This window comes from Phocoena sinus, chromosome 16, assembly GCF_008692025.1.
Source record: "Phocoena sinus isolate mPhoSin1 chromosome 16, mPhoSin1.pri, whole genome shotgun sequence".
In the NCBI taxonomy this organism is placed as follows: Eukaryota; Metazoa; Chordata; class Mammalia; order Artiodactyla; family Phocoenidae; genus Phocoena; species Phocoena sinus.
Window position 1 is genome coordinate 31901888 of NC_045778.1, and position 23431 is coordinate 31925318.

Genomic DNA, 23431 nt, shown 5'->3' on the forward strand with positions numbered 1-23431 from the left:
CCACCTGCCGATGCAGGGGACACGGGTTCGTGCCCCGGTCTGGGAGGATCCCACATGCCGTGGAGCAGCTGGGCCAGTGAACCATGGCCCCTGGGCCTGCGTGTCCAGAGCCTGTGCTCCGCAACGGGAGAGGCCACAACAGTGAGAGGCCCGCATACCGCAAAAAAAAAAAAAAAAAAAAAAAAAACTTCAAACAAATAAAAGCTCAGGACTGGATGGCTTCACAGGCGAATTCTTTCAAACATTTAGAGAAGAGCTAACACCTATCCTTCTCAAACTCTTCCAAAACATAGCAGAGGGAGGAACACTCCCAAACTCATGCTACGAGGCCACCATCACCTTGATACCAAAACCAGACAAGGATGTCACAAAAAAAGAAAACTACAGATCAGTATCACTGATGAACATAGATGCAAATATCCTCAACAAAATACTAGCAAACAGACTCCAACAACACATTAAAAGGATCATACACCATGAACAAGTGGGGTTTATCCCAGGAATGCAAGGATTCTTCAATATACGCAAATCAATCAATGTGATACACCAGATTAACAAACTGAAGGAGAAAAACCATATGATCATCTCAATAGATGCGGAGAAAGCTTTCAACAAAATTCAACACCCATTTATGATAAAAACGCTGCAGAAAGTAGGCATAGAGAACTTACTTCAACATAATACAGGCAATATATGACAAACCCACGGCCAGCATCGTCCTCAACTGTGAAAAACTGAAAGCATTTCCACTAAGATCAGGAACAAGACAAGGTTGCCCACTCTCACCACTATTATTCAACATACTTTTGGAAGTTTTAGCCACAGCAATCAGAAAAGAAAAAGAAATAAAAGGAATCCAAATCGGAAAAGAAGAAGTAAAGCTGTCACTGTTTGCAGATGACATGATACTATACATAGAGAATACTAAAGATGCTACCAGAAAACTCCTAGAGCTAATCAATGAATTTGGTACAGTAGCAGGATACAAAATTAATGCACAGAGATCTCTTGCATTCCTAAACACTAATGATGAAGAATCTGCAAGTGAAATTAAGAAAATACTCCCATTTACCACTGCGACAAAAAGAATAAAATACCTAGGGATAAACCTACCTAAGGATACAAAAGATTTGTATGCAGAAAATTATAAGACACTGATTAAAGAAATTAAAGATGATACAAACAGATGGAGAGATACACCATGTTCTTGGACTGGAAGAATAAACATTGTCAAAATGACTATACTACCCAAAGCAATCTACACATTCAATGCAATCCCTATCAAACTACCATTGGAAAACAAACAACCCAATCCAAAGATGGGCAGAAGACCTAAACAGACATTTCTCCAAAGAAGATATACAGATTGCCAACAAACACATGAAAGAATGCTCAACATCATTAATCATTAGAGAAATGCAAATCAAAACTACAATGAGATATCATCTCACACCAGTCAGAATGGCCATCATCAAAAAATCTACAAACAGGGGCTTCCCTGGTGGCGCAATCGTTGAGAGTCCGCCTGCCGATGCAGGGGACACGCGTTCATGTCCCGGTCCTGGAGGATCCCACATGCCGTGGAGCGGCTGGGCCCATGAGCCATGGCCGTTGAGCCTGCGAGTCCAGAGCCTGTGCTCCGCAACGGGAAAGGCCACAACAGTGAGAGGCCTGTGTACAGCAAAAAAAAAAAAAAAAATTCTACAAACAATAAATGCTGGAGAGGATGTGGAGAAAAGGGAACCCTCTTGCACTGTTTGTGGGAATGTAAATTGATACAGCCACTATGGAGAACAGTATGGATGTTCCTTAAAATACTAAAAATAGAACTACCATATGACCCAGCAATCCCACTACTGGGCATATACCCTGAGAAAACCATAATTCAAAAAGAGTCATGTACCACAATGTTCATTTCAGCTCTATTTACAATAGCCAGGACTTGGAAGCAACTAAGTGTCCATCGAGAGATGAACGGATAAAGAAGATGTGGCACATATATACAATGGAATACTACTCAGCCATGAAAAGCGAAATTGGGTTGTTTTTAGTGAGGTAAATGGACCTAGAGTCTGTCATACAGAGTGAAGTAAGTCAGAAAGAGAAAAACAAATACCATATGCTAACACATATATATGGAATCTAAAAAAAAAAAAATGGTCATGAAGAAACTAGGGGCAAGACGGGAATAAAGACGCAGACCTACTAGAGAATGGACTTGAGGACACGGGGAGGGGGATGGAGAAGCTGGGACAATATGAGAGAGTTGTAGTGTATATATGGACATATATACACTACCAAATGTAAAATAGATAGCTAGTGGGAAGCAGTCACATAGCACAGGGAGATCAGCTCAGTGCTTTGTGACCAGCTAGAAGGGTGGGATAGGGAGGGTGGGAGGGAGGGAGACACAAGAGGGAAGGGATATGGGGGATATATGTGTATGTATAACTAATTTACTTTGTTATAAAGCAGAAACTAACACACCATTATAAAGCAATTATACTCCAAGAAAAATGTTTAAAAAAAAACAATCAAGACAGCAAATGAGTTTTGGTATGTATAATCCAGTGTTTTTATTATATATTACCATGAATTGCAGTGGTGGCATTTGTATGTATTGCAATTTACATGGCATCCAGCAGTTTTAATTTTAGAGGTATAGGAGGTAAGGGAAAAATAGATTTTCTTGTTAATTCTTCTAGTCTCCACAATACTTATCTACTATATGTATTTTGATTCTGTGTGTTTGCAAACACAAGAAAATTGAGAATGTGTAGGAGGAAAGTTTATAGCACAGTGAGATAGAAAGTAACTGAGAATATAAACCCTGATTAAATTAAAAATCATGAAAAGATATTTCAGCAAACAGATATTGGAATGAAGATGTGAAATCTCTCTTCAATGAGTACACTCTAATAGGATCAATTACCAGAAATGTCGCAAGTTAGAACACGTCAGCATTTGACAGGTCTGGAAAACAATCTGACAAATTGTCCAGAGTTGGTCTGCATATGACTATGGCTCTCAACCTGTAGGGAGGATCACCCCAGAAAGAATGTCTAACTCCGTAAGTCTGGAGTAGCGTCTGAAAACTTGCATTTCTAACAAGTTCCCAGGTGGTGCTGATACTGCTGGTGCAAGAACCACACTGAGTAGCACTGCTCTATCATGAGCCAGTCATAAGAAGGGACAAAATATAAACACCTGCCCTCGAACAGGGCTACTCTGATTTGCTTCTATGAATACCACTTAAAGGTAATATATCATATTTGACACTGCATTACCCTTCCTATTAAATTATATATATAATGAAAATCTTCTCTCAATAAATTTTTAAATTTTCTGAGAGAGTGCCTCTGGAGATGTTTCTTTGAACTTGGATGATATAATTTACACAGTCTATTCTGTGATTAAGGTAAAAGAAAGTTAATGACATTATTTTCCCTAAATACTATGTAGGATTTTAAAAATCTTAAGCATTGTTTTAATTTTTTCAATAAGTTAAGGCTGGATTTTTTCAGAAAGATTTAATTTACTTTACTGAATAAATTGAGAAAATTTTTTTTCTCAATTTTTTTTTTTTTTTTTTTTGCCAAAAAGCCCTCTAATGCTTCAATGCAAATGTACCCTTTCTGCTGCTTATAATCATGGTTCTCACTATTAAGCAGAATTGGAAGGGAATTAGAGAAGGTCTTGTATTTCGGAGAACGGAGCTTGGCCGAAATAAGCTTGAAAAATCACAAGACTTCCTGCCACACACATTACATTCCATTCAGGAACAATGCTTTGTAAAGGGTATTTAGACTTTCAAGAAGGATCGAAGTAAGTGAATATTCTAATTCTCTGTCAGCCCAACTCCCAACTCCATGAAAATAAATCAAAGATGACATAAACTCCTATGCTGATACTAGGAAAAGCCGGCATTTACATACTTCAAAGTACACTAGCTTGCCATAATATAATTTAAACCAACATAGAAGAGGACTCAAGACACTTATATTAAATTCTGTCATTGGTTGCACAGTGCCTTGTGCATACTAAATTATGAAATTATAGAAGTCTCCAGTTAGGGTAGTTTATGTAAAGTCTTTTTTTTTAATTAGGGTAAAAAAATAATGAGTTTATTATCAAGGCCCGGAGTTGCATTCATATAATATTAAGGATTCAAAATCAACCTGGATTTCAGTTTCTTACCTCAATCTGTTAAACCTAGAAATGCTGAAGAAAGTTCTCACTCACCCAAACAAACTGTGTAATGAGCACGTACTATGGTGGACCAATTTTCTAAGCTCTGGGGAAAAAGTAGAGAGCAAAAACTTCAACGCACAATCCTGACAGAATTTATATACTAATGAGCTCTGGGGAAGGCGCTGAGGGAAGATATGTATGGAACTAAAAAGAATATCACAAGGCCGGCCTACAAAAAACACCAATTAGATAGAAAGTGATATTCTAAATAGAATACATTCAATATGTCATCTCTGGCAAGACCTGAACCATAAAAAGAGAGCAGTGCAAAGACGGGGGAAAGCATTCCAGATGCAGGGAAGAACTAATGCAATAGTGTTAAGGTCTGAGGTTTTGATATTCACAAAGAAGTCTAGCAAGTCTGAACCATAACAAACAGTATAGTGTGGGAGATGTATCAATAGTTGGGGTGAATTACAAGCACCAAATCACATCGGGCATTACAGGCCATGAAAAGCATTTAGATATTCTTGTAAATAAAATGGAAAACTATTAGAATTTTCTTTAAATAGAAGAAGGATAAGATTTACATTGGTAAAAAAATCATTCTGACCAATATAAAAGGTAGAAAAGAAGAATCATGCAGCCAGGGAAAGAAGCTAATTTTATAATTTATAAGGCATAATTATCATGATCTAGTAGAAAAAAAGAAGAAATATGTAATGTTAAAAAATGAAGAATCAGTTTAAAATAGTATTCGCTGATTTCAGGAAGCTAAAATTCAATTTAGGTAATATGTTTCATAATTATGCTTACCGCAAATATCTCCTTCAACTTTAGAGGTAGAAATTATTTACAGATTGTTAAGACTGTTCTGACACCTTGTGTAAATGAATTTTTATTATGACTGATCTCTGTATAGCAACTGTCAATGCAAAATAAAACCATTATACAGATGCTGACATAATTGTTTTTTATATTTTCACAATTGATAAAGATATCTTTCATAGTAGTTACAACAAATGTTAACCACTAACAACATTTTTTCCAATATGTAGAATTCATTATTTAAGAACTCACTGCTGATTAATGATCAATAGGCCAATTTCAGCTTAAACCAATCTTAACCATATTTCACTGAAATTACAAATGAAATAAAGACCTCTATTATGAAGTTGATTTAGGCCTTGTCTATTCTACACTCTCTAATGAAAAATGATGATGATACAGTGTTCTTCCAGTGTATCTTAGAACTAGGAATAAAAGTGCTTCCTAAACAAGAATGAGTTATAGGATTTAATTCCAGCTCTGGCAATGATTCATTGGATAACCTTGGGAAAGTTACTTCTACACTCTTGTGGTTTCCTAGTTGTAAATAGGGATATTAACCATTTGCCACTGAATTCCTAAGCCTGACTTATGCGATAGCAGTTTCTTCCTAAGAATTTTAAAATACAATTGCAAATTTTGTGATAAACTAGATAGTCTATATAAATACAAGTAAACAAACTGAAATATATAGGATAACTGAAAACATTTTAACAAGACTTTAGGTTCCAGGTACAAGGTTAGGTGCAGGACAGCAAGATGATCTCAAGGACATCATTTTCAAGCCAAAAAAATAGGCTCATATGAAAAGCAAATTTATAACATGGTACATGCTATTGAGAATGACTGACCATTAGAATATAAGAGTCATGAGACAGGAGACCTCGTCTGTCTTGTTCAGTGTTTTTTGTCCACAGCTTGGAACAGTGCCTGGCACTCTGGTCATTCAATATTCATTCATTAAGTAAATATTTAATGAATTTCTACCATATACCAGGCACAGTTCCAGAGCTAGAGTTATTAGCATGGACATGATAACAACTCTGACCTCAAACACTTTACCTGCAGTGGGGGAGACAGGCAATAACAAATAAACAAGACACATAATACTAAGTAGTGGTAAGTGCTCTAAAGAAATATAGTGTATAAGATGAGATGGTGTCAAGGACTGCTATTTTAGCTGCTTTGACCAGGAAAGACTGAAGAGGCCACAACTGAATAGTGACCTGAAAAATATGAGTAACTGAAACATGAGAGTGTATGGGGGAATGTCCTCCAGCAAGTGCAAAGGTCCTGAAGTGGGAGAGACCTTGGTATATTGCAGGGATGACAAATTATTTTAGTTAATGAAACATTAGTTTATGGTGAGAGCTGACATTTGTCAAATGCAGTGGGAAAATGTTGGAGGGTTTTGAACAAGACAGTGACATGATCTGACCCAGGTATTTAAAAGATCCCTCTGACTTCCCTATAAAGAACCGATTGTAGGTGAGTAATAATGGAGCAGTGACACCAGTTAAGACACTATTACAGTGATCCAGACAAGGGGCCCTGGCAGTTCATGTGAGAGGCACTGAGGCGGTAAAAAGTGTTCAGGTTTTGCTATGGATTTGATATGAGGTCCCCTGAAGAATGAGGAGTCAGATAGATACCTAGCTTTATGTCCTGAGCAACTAGATGGATAGGCTGCCATTTGGGGAGGATAAGATTAGGGTGGAGAAATAAACAAGAGAACAACCATGGAAATACTGTGATCAAGAAGCTTCTGAAGGGCTTCCCTGGTGGCGCAGTGGTTAAGAATCTGCGTGCCAGTGCAGGGGACATGGCTTTGAGCCCTGGTCTGGGAAGATCCCACATGCTGCGGAGCAACTGAGCCCGTGCACCACAAATACTGAGCCTGCACTCTAGAGCCCTCGAGCCAGAACTACTGAGCCCGCATGCCACAACTACTGAAGCCTGTGCGCCTAGAGCCCATGCTCCGCAATAAGAGAAGCCACCGCAGTGAAAAGCCCGCACACCGCAACGAAGACTAGCCCCTGCTCACCACAACTAGAGAAAGCCCGTGAACGGCAACGAAGACCCAATGCAGCAAAAAATAAATTAATTAATTAAATTTATAAAAGAAAAGAAGAAGAAGCTTTTGAAAAATCCAAGTGTTGATTTGTTATATATAAGTCAGAGGCTCTTTGGGGAGATCAGGGCTAGAGATGTAAATTTTATAATCACTGTCCTATAGCTGTTATTGAAGTTCATAGGACAGGATGAGGAGGAGTCCAGAGAGAAAAGAAAATATAAAGAGCAGGGAAATTTAACAAGAAAGACTGAGTGATCGATATGATGGGAGAAACTCAGCTGAGGAGTTGTGCCCTGGAAACTCAATGCTAAAAATGTTCCTGGAAAACAGTGCAGGCTGGGATTAGACACAGGAGAGAGATTGTCTTTTTTTTTTTGTTTTTTCAGGAACTCTTCCTTAATGGGAGTAAAGACACCGAAAAAACACATAAAATTCCAAGGATGAAGCAATGAGAGAGGAAACAAGAACAGCAACAAAATTTTAGGAGCTCGAAAGCAAAGAGATGAGAGGCAACTTAGCATACCAGAAAGAGCGAACTAGCATACTGGAAAAACCTCAAATCCACAACAACAGTGAATAAGACTGAAGCAGGCTGTTTTGTACCACAGAATTTTTTTTTAAAAGCTCAGGAATTATAGACAGCAGTCACTTGTGAGAATATGGTGGCTGGCACAGAAAATGGGTAAAGGATTAAAAGCCCTTAGTTTCTAGATTGAGAAGGCATTAAATAGTGGTTAAAGTATTATAAATAAAAAATACACATATCAAATAATCATGATATTTTAGGACCTTGGAGGAAAAGATCATGTTAAGTTTGCAAAAATAGGAAATCGAGAATCAGAAAAACATCAGAGTTCTCAAGAGGTCATTGGATATCAAATTCAGTGGAGCAGGCTTCAGAAAATCTGAGATAAAACCATTTTCAGGGTAGAATTTCTTACCTAGGAAAGTCCAGCCTAGAATCCGGTTAAACTACCAACTTAATTGGTGAGTGTATTAGTTAGGATTTGATCAAGGGAGTAGAACCCCTTGAGTGATATGAAATAAAGGGATACATTAGAAGGATTATATCATAGACAATTAGTAAACAAATTTATGGGGGACTATTGCTTCTATGTCTGCTGGTGGGCCCGAAATTACTATAGGATTGGCAGTTAGGAAGAAAAGATGGACATGAAGCACAGGAGAACAAGAGAAAAACTGGAACCTTCACTGTCTCTCACTGCCTCCAATCTAGATACAGATAACCTACAAAAAATGCTGGTACCTGTTACCTCAGGTAACATCTGCACATGCACCTGCCCCAGGACTCTGAGCGCTGGAGAGATCAGGTGGGAGCTGGCGGAGCTGCAGACCTGGCTGCTACTCCACAGGAACAAGGTGAGCCAGGAAATAAGTGACAAGGTGTGTGAGCTGCAATGGCACCTGACACCCTACACTGACATAGAGTACAATGGCTGCTTTTCGCTGTTGCTCCCAAATCTCACACACATATTTCTTGTGGCCAAACGTACCTAGGAATGTGAGGGACATGAATTCTTGTACATTGTTCCAGTTTAGTCAAACTGTCCCAATTAGAAACCACCACAAAGGATACACTGTAGGCACTGTCAGACATTCTAGGCCTTAAAAAATCATTTCCCATGCATCCTATTTCCAGAGACATCTGGAAACCAATAAACTGGAAAAAAATAATATAAAATTCAAAACACAAAGGATCAATACATCAGAGAGATGATGAGAATCCATAGGAAGATGGTGGAGGAAATGTTCAAGGACAACATTATATTCTAGAGCATCTAGTCCAGATCGGAGCAAAGAGGATTCTAGGAGGGAAGGGTCCAGGAGAAATATATTAGAACTTGCAAACTTTCCTAATATGTTTTAATTATGTTGAAAGGAGATAGAAATTTTAGGAATTAATTAGTAATAATTAGTAATAAGTACATTAATTTTAGGAATTAGTAATAAGGAATTAATTAGTAATTAGGAATTAATTTAGGAATTAATTAGTAATAAGGTAATAATAAGTAAGTAGTAATATAAGTAATAATATAATAATATATATAATAATATAATAACATAATAATATATAATAAGTAAGTAATAAGAATTTAGGAATTAATTAGTAATAAGTACATTAATTTTAGGATTAATTAGTAATAATTAGTAATAAGTACATAGAAAACTGATCAAACAAGCAGAAAGAGAAAGAAAGGGCTCCTGAAAAAAAACAAAAAGTTATTTAAGAAAGGCAAAATGACTCAAGTGTGATAAATATTTTAAATTCCAGACTAATGTTAGTGAATATTAATCAACCAAAAATCGTGATTTTTTTTTTTTTAATTGGCCACACTACGTGGCATGCAGGCTCTCAGTTCCCCCAACCAGGGATCAAACTGCGCCCCCTGCAGTGAAAGCACAGAGTATTGACCAATGGACCGCCAGGGACGTTCCCCAAAAATCATGATTATTTTGGGAAGATAGTGAAGGTGGAATTGTGCTTGTGTGTGTGTGGGGGGGGGGGGGCACAAATAATTACGAAATAGCAAAAGAGCATGTTATTTAGAAACATGGTGGCAAATAGTAGAATAAACAGCTAAAAGAATTGAAAGTAGCCATCAAGGTGGGGCAGTTGATTGCTGCTTTTTGTTAAAAAGCTTGTTGAAAATATTGAGCTGTAAAATTATATGTATATAAGAGGAAAATGGAAAAGTTTCAGAGTTGGTGCCTGTGAGAGAAGTAGTTTCTGCGGGAACATACAAACCAAAGCCAAACTTGTTTGCAGGAGACAGGAGAAGAGAAGAAAGCTGAGAAATTTGGGGAATTTTTACATAATGAGGAGCAGAGAAACAGGAGCACTGTGGAGTGGGAGGTATTTTATTTAATTTTATTTTTGAAACTCTTTGGTTTAGAAGGGAATATTACAACTTGTCTGTATCTTGATGTGAATAATCCTGAAAATAGAAAATAAAAAAGGATAAATACTGGAGTAAATTGCTTGAATTCACAAGATTGGATTGTATTCATGTGGGGTATAAGTATTAGCCCATCTCAACCACCCTTGTCTAATTCATCAAAATCTCCCCCTTGAAATATTACAGTAACCTCAGAATGTATCACCCTACTTCTTCCCCTGTTTACCACAGTCTTATCCCAACACAGCAGGCAGTGATCATTGTAAAATGTAATTTAGATCGTGTCAGTCTTCCGTCTTGAACTCCACAATACTTTCTCTTCTCACTTGGATTAAAGCCCAAAATCCTACAATTATGTCCATGTCTTTTGGGGGTCTAAATCCAAGTTACCTTGCTAATCATTTCTCCTCTCATTCCTGACCAATTATCCTCTCACTCAGTTGACTCCAGCTTCACTATTCTTCTTGTGAAAACCTGAACCTGCCAAACACACCTCTGAATCTTGGCCTTGCACTGGCTCTTTGCTTGTTCTTTACTCTCCTCCTGGATGTCTGTATCTCCTTCAAGGCTTTTCTTAGATGTTACCTACTTAGTGAAGCTTTGTAGCATTATCTTATTGAGATCTGCTGCTAAAACCACTGTTACCATCTCCATCCCCAATTCCCCATCCTGTAGACACTTATTACCCTTTGAAAGTTGAACCTGACTTGACAGGTTCATTTGAAGTTTGAGGAGAGATTGATCAGCAGCTTTCTTTGATTTTTGTCAGCTATACTGAGGAACAGAGAGGCAAACATGGATTTAGCCAGGACTGAAGTTTGCCAGAAAATAAACAAGAATAAGGAAACAACAAAGGAGTAAGGCTGAAAACAATGAAATGATTGTAATAGTGGATAATCTAACCTAAACTATGTTAGGAGGGTGAGTATTAGTAAAACTGTGGTAGGGTCAATGGAAGTCCTGGTGGGTGGAGAAATTGTAGGTCTTTGAGAGTTGGTTAAAAACAAGAGAAAGTGGTGAGAGACTGACATGTTTTAAACTGAAGGTCTATATTACTTGGTAGTGGAAAGTTCTAGGGTTTGACAGGATAGCCAAAATTAGAGTAGAGGACTAGGGCATTACAAGTACAGTATGGAGGTCCAAGACAGAGAGGACAGGGAGTTGGATGAATTATATCTGTGATATGGAAATAACCTAAATGACGACAAGGGATAGTGGTGGCTAGTGATAAACAGTTATGGAACAGAATGTGGAAAGAAAACAGCCACATAATAAAAGGGACTGTGGAAAAAATAGTGTGTCCCAGGAGCATGCAGGTTTCTGAGAGAATAAAAAAGTAAAAAGATGTTCAGAGAAGAGTTTGAGGATACAGATAAGGTTTGCTAAAAAAGAGATCTATTTCCAGTAAGCACTTGAGACTGGCCAGAGCTGAGTCAGGTTCGAGCCACGTGGGCCCAACATCTTCAGTGATGAAGGCTGACTGGGGAGGCCTGGCCTCCTCTCAGAGTCTGAGGGCTCCAGAGATGTGAGAAATAATGGGATTTGTCCTGAGAGCTTCTTAGGAGAAGGTGGATGCTCAGTTCTATGGTAGCCTCTTCTTGGTCCTTGTCTCTTAGGCAGTTGTTAAGTGATAAGAAAGGGTCTGTTGGGAGAGGCTGAGACTGATTGACTAGGAGCATGAGGGACTCTTGTAGACCCCACTTTCAATTCTACCAATATGGAGCACAGTTCTTGTTCACTCACATTCCTTTGGGAGAATAGAATCTACTAACTTCTTATATGAAGGGAAGGGAAAAGAGAAACTGAAGAGTAAAATAAAGAGAAAGAATGTAAAATATATTTAAAAATCACAAAATATATAGTGACAGTGGTTTGCAAATATTCATAGTATTCACTACATTGGTAAGATGCCATGGCCATTATTAAAAGCAGTTCTTCTGACTCCAATTTGGTTCCACTATCAATACCCTTCTGGCTAAACAGATTCTTGAAGTATTCTCAATGATCCCCAATTAAACTGACATTAAAGGGTTAAACACCAAGCTGGCAAATGTAAAGTATTTCAAGACTCCTTCAGAAGAGACATCTATAAACACAGAAATTATATTGAAATGACTTACAGGTATTATTTTCAAAGAGCATGATTATTTATATAGAAATGTTCTGGCAGAGAACCACACACCACCTGTTTTCCTCTCCTGACAAACAGGGGCAAAATACTGATGTTGGTTTGCAATTAACCACTTTGATCTACTCCCGGCAAGGCATTCTTCATCATCTTTGCATTATAATACAAGTAGCACCTCTGAATTGAAAGCATTTAACTATAGAAAAGAACATAAACACTCACATACTGAGGGACCAATAGCAAATTAGAGCAAATCATCAGCAAACAGTAAGAGGCTGCTTCACAGAATTGAAATACAGCTTGGCTTAAATCAGTTCAACTTAATTTTATTTTATATTACAGTTTAACCCATACTTATTTCAGTCTTAATTTCTGACTAATATTAAGTGATTCTGCTCATCACTACTAATGCCAGAGATGAACAGCACACGGACAAGTTGATAGGTAAATATATTTAATACCCATGTGCAGTAAGTACCTTTGTGAACTAAGAAGAAAATAAAATTTGGAAAGAAGAAAATCAGAAATTAGGCATTCTATTAAAGCAAGGGTAGAAGCAAAAGTGAAGTTGGGGTAAAAATCTGCCATGTTGACTGAAATCAGATCTACTTAGATGAAGTATGTAAAGCCAGGAAATAAGGCACTAATTATTTCTTTAATAATCTTCTAAAATGCATTTCCACAGTAATCAGATATTATATGAAAATGGCATTTGAAATCTAGCCTTTCCACTTCATTTTGCTATTATGAAGAATAAAAATAATTAGGCATAAAGTTTTTAAAATTATGGCTGCTGAAAACAGCAGCCATATACTATATATATATATAATATATATAGTATAAAGTGCTAAAGATGCAAAACACACACACACACACACACACACACACACACACACACACACGCGCGGCTGGGTTGGGGGTGGGTGAGAGAGAGAGAGGGAGAGAATGTTATTATAACAGGCAAACAACAAGAGAAAGCACATCACATAAAAAAGGTTTGCTGGAGCTTTCACCTTGAGAGCTTTCCCAGGTGAAATGTGAAACTGGCCCTAGGACAAGGAGGACAAGGAGAGACCCAAAAAGAGGCAAACCACTCCAGACTGGTGGGTGGCAATTTTAATAAGCAAGGCAATTTACAGCTTGTCTTGGGAGGCCACAAGGTGAGTAGATCTCTGTTTCTGCCCACTGGAATCTTAAAGTTACAAATCTTACAGAGGCCTTAACTGGGTTCAGTCAAATATACCATCCAGATGATTTTAACACCTTACTCTCTCAAGGCTGTGTCCTTGGGGCAGCTTCCAGCTCAGGGAAGGCAAGCAGAACTCACATTCCAAGGACAGGAGAGAGAGTAAGGAGATTTTGATTGGCCCATCTAGCTGGGGGTCATGTCATTTCAGTGACCTCCTCCAATAACGTTCCACTGTGATGCAAATTGATACCTTCACTCCTAAATAAAAGCACCCTTTTTTTGGACCCTGAACCCTATCATGACCTGGGATAGTTTGGAGAATATATCGCTTTTCAAAAGCTCTAGATGCACAAGTGCCTTGCACATAGTAGGTACTCAGTGAATAACCTACTTAGAGTCCTCTTTTAAGTATATGTGTCTTTTAAAAATTATTATAATCTAGTAGACTAGATATAGTAATAAAATCTAAATTGTCAGTTACATGCTATGCAAAAGAACTGATAAACATTACCTCTGATCATATGTAGCCATGCATAAAATAATTGCCTTCCGTAAAGCAAACTTGACATCTCACATATTTCTAAATCTTCTCATTCCAAAATCTTCCATTGTGTTTTATGATTGGCCCAGCATAGTGGAAAAAACATAGTGAAAAACCAACCTGCAGACTCACAATAAAACTAGAAGCTTAAAGAATCATTATATGGTCAATATGTGAATGAATTATTAATATTTAACTAGCTCAATGTGAATTTCTCATTAGTTTCTCCTCAGCTAATGTGTTTCCTTATCTGTATAGACATTAAATTAATAATGAATTAACCCTAAGACATGAGAATAAGTTTGTCATAGAACTAAAAACAGGTGTGGTCATTTTCAAAATATACATCTTTAAATAGACTTTAATACCTTAGTTGCATAAGCTAATGACATTTTATTACAAATGTTATTTGGGGAAACACATTTACAGCCATTAGTATCTATTAACATTAGAAATAGACAATAAAATGGAAGTCATCTGGTGTCATACCCTCATGGTAAGTGAAGAAATCAAGGCAGAATCAGGTTAAATGAGTGTCTGTGGTCACAGAATCCGTAGGAAAAAGACCTAAAACTAATACCCTGACCTACAATCTTCTCACTAACTTGTGCTATAAAATAGATTTTTAGATCAAATTTATGAATGCACAGTCTATTATGAATATCATGATTCACTGCTGAGTTTTCCCCCCACCTTTTACATTTTGACTTGCTGCCTTTTGTATAATCTGAAAATATTAAAATCTTCAGAACCATGTGGAAATAATCAAATGAGTGTTTTTATATTCTAGTGTCATGGAAATGTCCCTGATCCTTTGTATTCTAATTACATTTACATAAGATTTGTATAATGTGCATGTAACCAGATGCAGAGATGAGTTTGACTGGTCATACTATGATAGGCAGGCAATTTATCTCCATCTAAAACTTAAAGCTATCTAAAATTTAAAACTATACATCTAGCCCAGATCTAAATATGCAGTTTGAATTTAACTTTGACCTCATAAAAATACAATAATTGTAGGTTAATGATATTAATGAGTACATAATTTGGTAAATAAATTTTTAATAAGTTAAAAGACCCTTGTAATACTCTCACAAGAGAGAGCATTCCCCAACTGGTGTATGCCAACAAGGAATTTGTGATTAAATTATAGAGGCAGGTATTTGAGAAGCTTTTTTTTTTTAAGGTAGAATAATGTAACTGATGTTAATATAGAGAGAAGCAATGTGACATGCAAACACAGGACAGATAATTACTGATTGGGAAGATGAAGGGTGATCAGCACAAGAGGTGCCCCTTGAAGTAAACCACACAGGCTTAAGTGGCTAGTGGTATTTTAGTAAGTATATAAATTAGAAAATAGTGTTTGCATGGTATATGGCTTAAAAATTTTATTAAACTTAACTTTTATATTTTATTTTTAGCAAATAAAGCATATACATAATACAATAGGAAAATATTCCTGCATATATATAACCGTTTAAAGTAATCCACTGCTCTATCACCTCTGGATTCCAGTTAGAGGTAAAACGTAAACTCTCTTAATTGTTAATTCTCACTTATTACCATATTCCTAAATAACATACTCTTTTCTCTTTACTGATTGTAATTGTAGGTAATATCTCTTGATTTCTGATATGGAAGATAAGATCAAATTCTTATACTTCCACCTCTATAACAGAGAAAAAGTATATAAACACATATACACAGCACGCTGTCCCATTCTTCAGTATAATTCTATTACAATGTGGGGGTAAGTCAATAAGAAAGACTTGCATATATTATTTAGAAATCTGGCTGAAATCAGACTGAATAAATAGCCAAGTCCAAATCCTAATAAATACAACATGTCTATGCTTGCTACTGAACAGACTGACAAGCTTTTGCCTTCAAGCTGGCTCCCCTATAGAATTTTCTGTTTTAGGGAATTTTATTTTTCAGGTGACGATCAAGTATCTAATTAGATAGATTCACGGTTTCAAAGAAACTTTAAAAGTATAATCACATTTATCACAAGGGTCTTGAAGATGACTGGGAAAGGTAGGAAAGTTAAAGAGTAGAAGAGTAAAATGTGGATGCATTTACAGAACCAGCTAGTAGCAGAGAGGCAAGATAATCTGGAGTGAATCTGTGCCATTCAGGATTATGGGTCAATTTAAAATCATATCTTACTCCTTCCTACCATCCTCCACCACACACACTGCCCCCAATACCATACTACCTGAATTACTCTAATTTTATAATAGGCTTTAGCTTCTGGTATAAGTCCACCACGTTGTCCTTCTTCAGAAAGTTGTCTACTCTTGGCCTTCTATTTCCATCTCTTTATTGAGATTCTCTTTGTGATATGACATTGTCATTATACCTTCTTTTATGTCCTTAATTAAACTTTCCTTTCATTCTATGGGGAAAAAAATATATATATGGTACACTGAAATCTTTTCCTGTTAAATCCAACATCTGGTTGCTCTCACAGGTAGTTTTTGTTGTCTGCTCTTATTCCCCCCACTATATGGGTCATACTTTCCTATTTCTTTGAATAGCTCATAATTTTTTGTTGGAAATTGGACATTTTAGGTAATATATGGTAGCAAGTATGGATACTAGTAATCCCCCAGAACTTGTTATTCTATTTGCTTTTTAATTTTTTGACTGATTGTCTGAATTATTTTAGTGAAAATATTCCCCCCATACTGTTAAATCCCTGATGTTGCTCCTAAACAAGATGCAGCTTTCAGTATGCCCACAGATATCCTGCAGTGACTGTGGTACTGGTAGGGCTCTCTTCCACTCTTTCCCTGAACATACACTCTCTTTACAAAGGAGGCAGTCCAAAGTCTCATTACTCTCTTTACAAAGGAGGTAATCCAAAGTCTCATTACTAACTGCATCCAGCTCTGGTCCTAGTTTTCCAAGTGATATGTATTATTCTACATTAAGTATGAAAGTGTCTTCATTGCCCGGTAACCTTTGAATTCAAAAGGTATCGCCTGCTCTATCCACCCTCCCCAACCAATATCCAGTAGTGGAACAGAGACAGCTTATCTATAATAAATATTCCAGGGAGAAGAATGGGACACACAAAGCAGTATTAGTGATTATTCTACAGAACAGGAACAAGGAGGGGGAAATTCTTTGATTAGACCTTGATTCTGCCTGTCTTGTCCATTGTTCCTTAAGATTCCAGGCTCCAGCTTCTAGAAAACTTCGTTGTCTACTATCTTCTCCAGCCACAACTAAAGTGTCATTTCTGCGTATGCCTTTTTTTTTTTTTGACACTGCCTAGTATTCTCGGATTGCTTCTTATGCTCCTTAAATAGTCAGAAGCTTGTTAGATAAGGTTCTTGGTTTCTTTGGCATTGAAATGCCCTCAAAAAACTCAGGATGCTTCTTACCTATTTACTTCCCATCAGTTACATGTACCATTAATCACATACACTATTTTTTTTCAACAAATAATCTTCACACTTGCTTAATATCTCATATATATATATATATATATATATATATATACACATATACATACTTATAATTGTCAAAACTGTAAATCACCCAAATGTCTCTCAAGAGGTTAATGGATAAACACACTTGGTGTAGCCATGCAATGGAATACTATTCAGTAATAAACAGGAATGAAATTTTTTCTTTTTTGCGGTATGCGGGCCTCTCACTGTTGCGACCTCTCCCGTTGCGGAGCACAGGCTCTGGACGCGCAGGCTCAGCGGCCATGGCTCACGGGCCCAGCCGCTCCGCGGCATGTGGGATCTTCCCAGACCAGGGCACGAACCCGTGTCCCCTGCATCGGCTGGCAGACGACTCTCAACCACTGCGCCACCAGGGAAGCCCGGAATGAAATACTGATATACTCAACAACTCGGATAAATCTCGAATTTTGTTGAGTAAAAGAAGCCAGTCTCAAATGGTTCCATAATGCATGATTCCATTTGTAAGACATTTTCAAACAGACAAAATGTAATGATAGAGAACAGATCAGTGATTGTCAGAGGTTAGAGAAGTTGTGACTTCAAAGAATTCTCAAAGAGAGAATATTTTGAGTGATAGGAAAGTTCTATCATGATCACAGTGGTAGTTAAACAAATCTATAAATGCGCTTAAACTAATAGAACTGTGACTCCTCTCATCAGAGAAAGAGAAAGAGAGTCAATGTTAGTGCATATTATCTTTAAAAACTAGAATTTAAAAAATGATATTAATTATCAAGGCTGGTGTGATACATCAAATACTATCTTGGTTAACCAAAATTCTTGACAAAAGATAGGTTGTACTTGCAATTGGAATATATGAGTCATAATATCCTCCGGCATTGAGACAGTCCAAAACAGAAAGCCCCTTTGCAAGTCTTAAAGGGCTGAAAGCATATATAGCTCTGAAGCTTTAGAATCTTTTAGAATCAGAGCAATCTTTGGGCAAATACTTGCCATTTGAGGCCAAATGACAGGACAGTTACAAGCTCAGTGATGCTCTTTGCAGTTATAAATAAACCTTAAATTTATGTGTTAGATAATGCTGATGACTGTCATCTATGTAACTTGTAATTCAACACACATCATTGATTTATACTTTGCTTGGAGCTACCTGTCTCATCTGGGGGAAAAGTGCTTAAGTCTTCAGAGGGACTCTAATGTTGGGGATTTAGGGTGTTGATTGGAAGACAGAATCTTAGTCAAGTTGGCCTTTTGGCTTTCTCAAACCATATTACATATTTCTCTTACATAATAAATACTGACCTTTTTGACAGTGTACAATTGAGCTCATCTAGAAGCATCTTATTAAAAAGGGTCAGAGTTTAATACAGCAGGATTTCACTTCCAAATTACATACTGCCTGATTGGTAATCAGTCCCAAATGTTAGTCAGCAATTTTTTGAAATTGAAAAATCTAAGCCAGCTTAAAAAATAAAATGCAGTCAACATTTTCAAAGCCTTTATTTTAGAACATTTAATTTTAAAAGTTCTAACTACATATTTCAAGGCAATAAAAATTCCTGGTTTTTAAGAAACACTAACTCATATTGTAAAATTAACATGTGTTTATTATAAAATCATTCAAACATTATGGAAAACTTCAAAGGAAAGTAATGACTGCATCCAAGTTACCAGAATATGAAATATCTATACTAGATTATCTATCTCTCTTATCTATCTCAGAAAGTATATTAAAAGGACTACCCAGAATAGTTCTCACAAAAGACTAAAAATCACCTTAATCTAAGACTTGTCACCTTAATCTAAGACTTGATTTGGGTGATCTGACCACACACTAACTGCCTGCTTGTATCAGATATGGCTCTTTATAAAATCTGGATAGACTGACACAGATATTGATAAAAGGAAAGAAGACAAATAACTACTATAACGTATATCAGGGAATAGCAAACAAAGATCTTGCAACAATTAAAAGGATAATAAAGGAATACAACATGACATTTTTTAAATTTAACAACTTAGAAGAACTGAATTCCTCAAAATAAATAAAGTCCAAAAAGCACCAAGAAGATAGAGTGTTGGTCTTATAACTATTAAAGAAATTGAATTTGTAATTAAAAAGCTTCAGAAAAGGAAATCTCCATGCCCAGATGATTTTAGTGGATAATTTTACCAAATATTTAAAGAAGAAATTCACTTCAATTTCACACAATCTTTTCGAGAAAATAGAAGAGGAAACACTTCCCATCTCATTTTATGAGGCCAGTATTACCCTAATGCCAAAACCAGACAAAGTCAGCATAAAAAACAAACAAAATTATATCTCATGAATTTAGATGCAAAAAACCTTGACAAAATTTTATCAAATTGAATTCAACAATGTTTAAAAACAAAAAAACTGAACTTAGTTTTGAAAGAAGAAATAAAATGGTCTCTCTTTTCAGACATTAGAAAACCCCAAGGTCTGTAGAAAACCCCAAGGAATTTACAAAAAAGGAAATCACCTAGACTTAAGAAGTGAGTTCAGTAAGGTCACAGGACACAAGATCAACACACAAAAATCAATTATATTTTTAGATACCAACAATGAACACGTGGAAACAGAAATCAAAATCACAGTTCCATTTGGTTTTTCCAATGAAAATAATATAAGAGAAATAAGTCTAGCAAAACATATACAGGTTCTGAATGAGGAAACCTATAAAATGCTGATGAAAGAAATCAAAGACTGAAATTTTTGGAGAGGCATTTTGTGTTCATAGGTTGGAAGACTGAACAAAGTAAAGATGTCAATTCTAAGTTAACCTAGGAGTTTAATACAATTCCTTACAAAATCTCAGCGTGTAAACATAGACAAAATCTCTACCAGTAGACATAGATAAGCTTATTCTAAACTTTATATAGAAAGGCAAAAGCTTAAAAATAGTCAAAACAATTTTAATTTCAATAAATAGTGCTGAAGCAATTGTACATCTCTCAACAAAAACAGATCACAGATTGAATGTAAAATATAAAACTGTAAAACTAGGAAATGAACAAAGTAGAAATCTTTGAGACACAGAATTTGGCAAATAATTCATAGGCTTAACACAAAAGCAAGATCTCTAAGTGGGAAAACTGATAAACTGATAAACTAAAAACTTTGCTCTGAGAAAAACCTGTTTGAAATATGAAAAGACAAGCTACATACTGTTGAGTGGTAAGGCATGAGAGCTCCCTCTCTGGCCTCCCGACTCCATTTTATAATGAGGTTTCAGTTAATTTTCAAGGTAAATATAACTATTATTTATTTTAGAAATAATGGAGCTGAGCTTTAGAAAGACTGGATAACTAGATTAAGATTTGAGTAGCAGCTCCTCATGTCCTGCTCCAGATAAGAATCCAGCTCTGTCTGTTTAAAACTTTTAACATTAACATTTAATTTCTACAGCAAAATGTGGGGGGTGTTTTTAGATTTTTATTTAAAAGTTATTATAGATTCACAGGATGTTGCAAATAAATGTGCAAGGAAGTCCTCAACATCAATTGCAGACCTAACAGGAAGAGACATACCTTTGCATCTCCAACAGGAAAAAGATTACTACTTTACTATCCAGCAAGAGGAAGGAAGAGTTTCTCCTTGCCCAGCAACAGCCCAGCCAATGAGAGACTGTCACAACTCAACCAATGAAAAGCCACTACAATTCAAATTCCCAGTTTTCCTCCAATGGACTCTTTATTACAGCACCTCCTAATTCACCCTTCTCCTCTACAAAAAAACATTTCTCCTTTGTTCTCTGGGCCAACATCCCTCAGAGTGTTGATATCAAGGTTAAATGAGATAATGCAATGTAAAACATGTTCGACATGCCTATGATGTTATAAGTGCTAAAGAAATACAAGTTGCTATCATTTTTATCATGTGTGTTGACTTGGCTCTAAGGCCCCTTGCTATCTAACCTAAAGCCAGGGTCAGCAAATTTTTTTCTATAAAATCTCAGACAGTAAAGACTTCAGGCTTTGACGGCCATGCAGCCTCAGCAGCAACTACTCAACTCTGCTGAGGTGAAGCAAAAGCAGACGTAGACCGTGATGTAAGCGAATGAATGTGACTGCTTTTCCAATTAAACCTTTTTTATGGACGTTTGGCTTCCTGGCCTTACAAAAAGAGGTGGAAAAAACCAAAAAAAGTTGGAGGGTGGGAGGAAAGGTTTGGATATAAATAAAACCAATAAACTTAAAAAACAATATATCAGTCCAGTCAGTTTCCTGGTAGAATAACCCAGATTCTGAATTTGATGACTTTTTTCCATCCTCTGTATATCCAGTATACCAGTAGGAGGTCCAGAGCTGGAGTGATTGTAGGCTGCTGGGAAAGGCAGTCACACACCCTGCACAGTCACATAGAATGGCCTTAGGCCTTTATTTGCTTTGGTACGGATAAAGAGGCCTCAAAGCCCCTGCTAAATCAGTTTAGCAAGAATCCCTACCCTTAATATAGGATACCTTATCACCTTCTATATCTGATCAAATTCTTCACCCCTTACCCTTGGGTATCTGATCATTCTGGCTTACATTCAGTGAACCTTGTCAAGTTGGTTTAGTCAGAATGCCCTTTTACCCCTGATGTTTCCTCTTAGTAATTTTTCATCCAGGACCCCGACCCTGCTCCTTGGCTGTAAATCCCTTGCCTATGCTGTATCTGGGATTGAATTTAGTTTTATACTGAGGTCTATTTTCCCCTATTGCAGTAGTTCCTGAATAAAATCTGTTTTTACCACTTTAATTACTGTTTGGCTCTGGTTTTTCTTTGACAAACTCTGCTACTTTGAAAAGGGTTTTTTAACTTTACTTCACACCACTTACTTGGGCATTGTAGTTCCATTCAACACAAAAGTCTATCTTTCTCTTCTCCAACTTCAGGAGTTTGAAAGAGTCCAACTTGGGTCGTACTTACTTCTTTTACTTATTCATATTTCAATAACTACTTGTTGCAAATTTCCCATGTTCCAGACACGGTTACTGGAACTAGAGATATAGCAATGAAAAAAAACAGCAAAACCTCTGCCGTCATCCTTCAAGCATTTATCTACTAAGGTATATAAACAGACAAATAAATGAGCAAGAACATTACAAATTCTGCTACGTTTTATAAAGAAGAAGTAAGAACTATTTGTTGATAAGGAATATAAAGTATTATAGAACTGTTTCTATTTTAGGGAATATCATCAGAATTGTATTGTTTGGGGAGATGACATCTGAATAAAAGAGAGGAGAGAGTCATTAAGTTATTTATAAAACAAACAATGATTGCCCGGGGCCCTGGGGCAGAAAATCTCAGGTTGATTGAGAATACTAAGACTGGTCTGGCTAGAAAGAATGAGTCAAGGAGTGTAGGAGAAAGTCAGAAGTAATATGGGAAGTAGGAGATGGGTTCAGTGAGAACTGGGTGGTAAGCCATAAAACGAATTTGGGTTTTTGTTAAGTGTGTTATTTTTGGAAAGTATTGGGCATGGGAGTGATCTGCTCTGATCTACAGTTTTTAAAAATCATTTTGGCTACTCTTTAGAAAAAATATGAAAAGAGAGGCTAACTAGGAAGTTAATTCAGTGATCCAGGTGAGGGATAATGATGGCTTAGAAGTATTAGGTTACGAGAAAGCAGAGTGGTAATTTTCTTTTGATGTGACTTTTAAAATTATTTGTGGTAGGTGTGGCTGGTTTTAGAAATAGGCTTGGATTTTCTCATATGCAGAATACTTCTCTTAACTTCAGATACTAGAATATCGTTCCCTATTTGACAAGTTTTCATGGACATTTTCAAAGAAAACTTGATAGTTTGATGTTAGATCTCTCTTGATCTTTCCTTTAGTTTATCCTCTCTCTGTGTCTCTCTGTCTCTGTCTGCCTCTCTCTACATATAAATATATATAATTTATTTCTACTCCTTATTTTTAAATATCATATCGTATTTCTATATGTCAAGGATCTGGAGTTCTTGTGTCTCCACCAAATGCAGGCTCCCCTTTGCAAATTACCACTGAGCAATCAGTCTTATTAAAATAATAATTACACCTGCATTTGGCTAATTTGAGGAGTAATTGCCCAATTTCAGCCATAATTAGTCACTTAGCT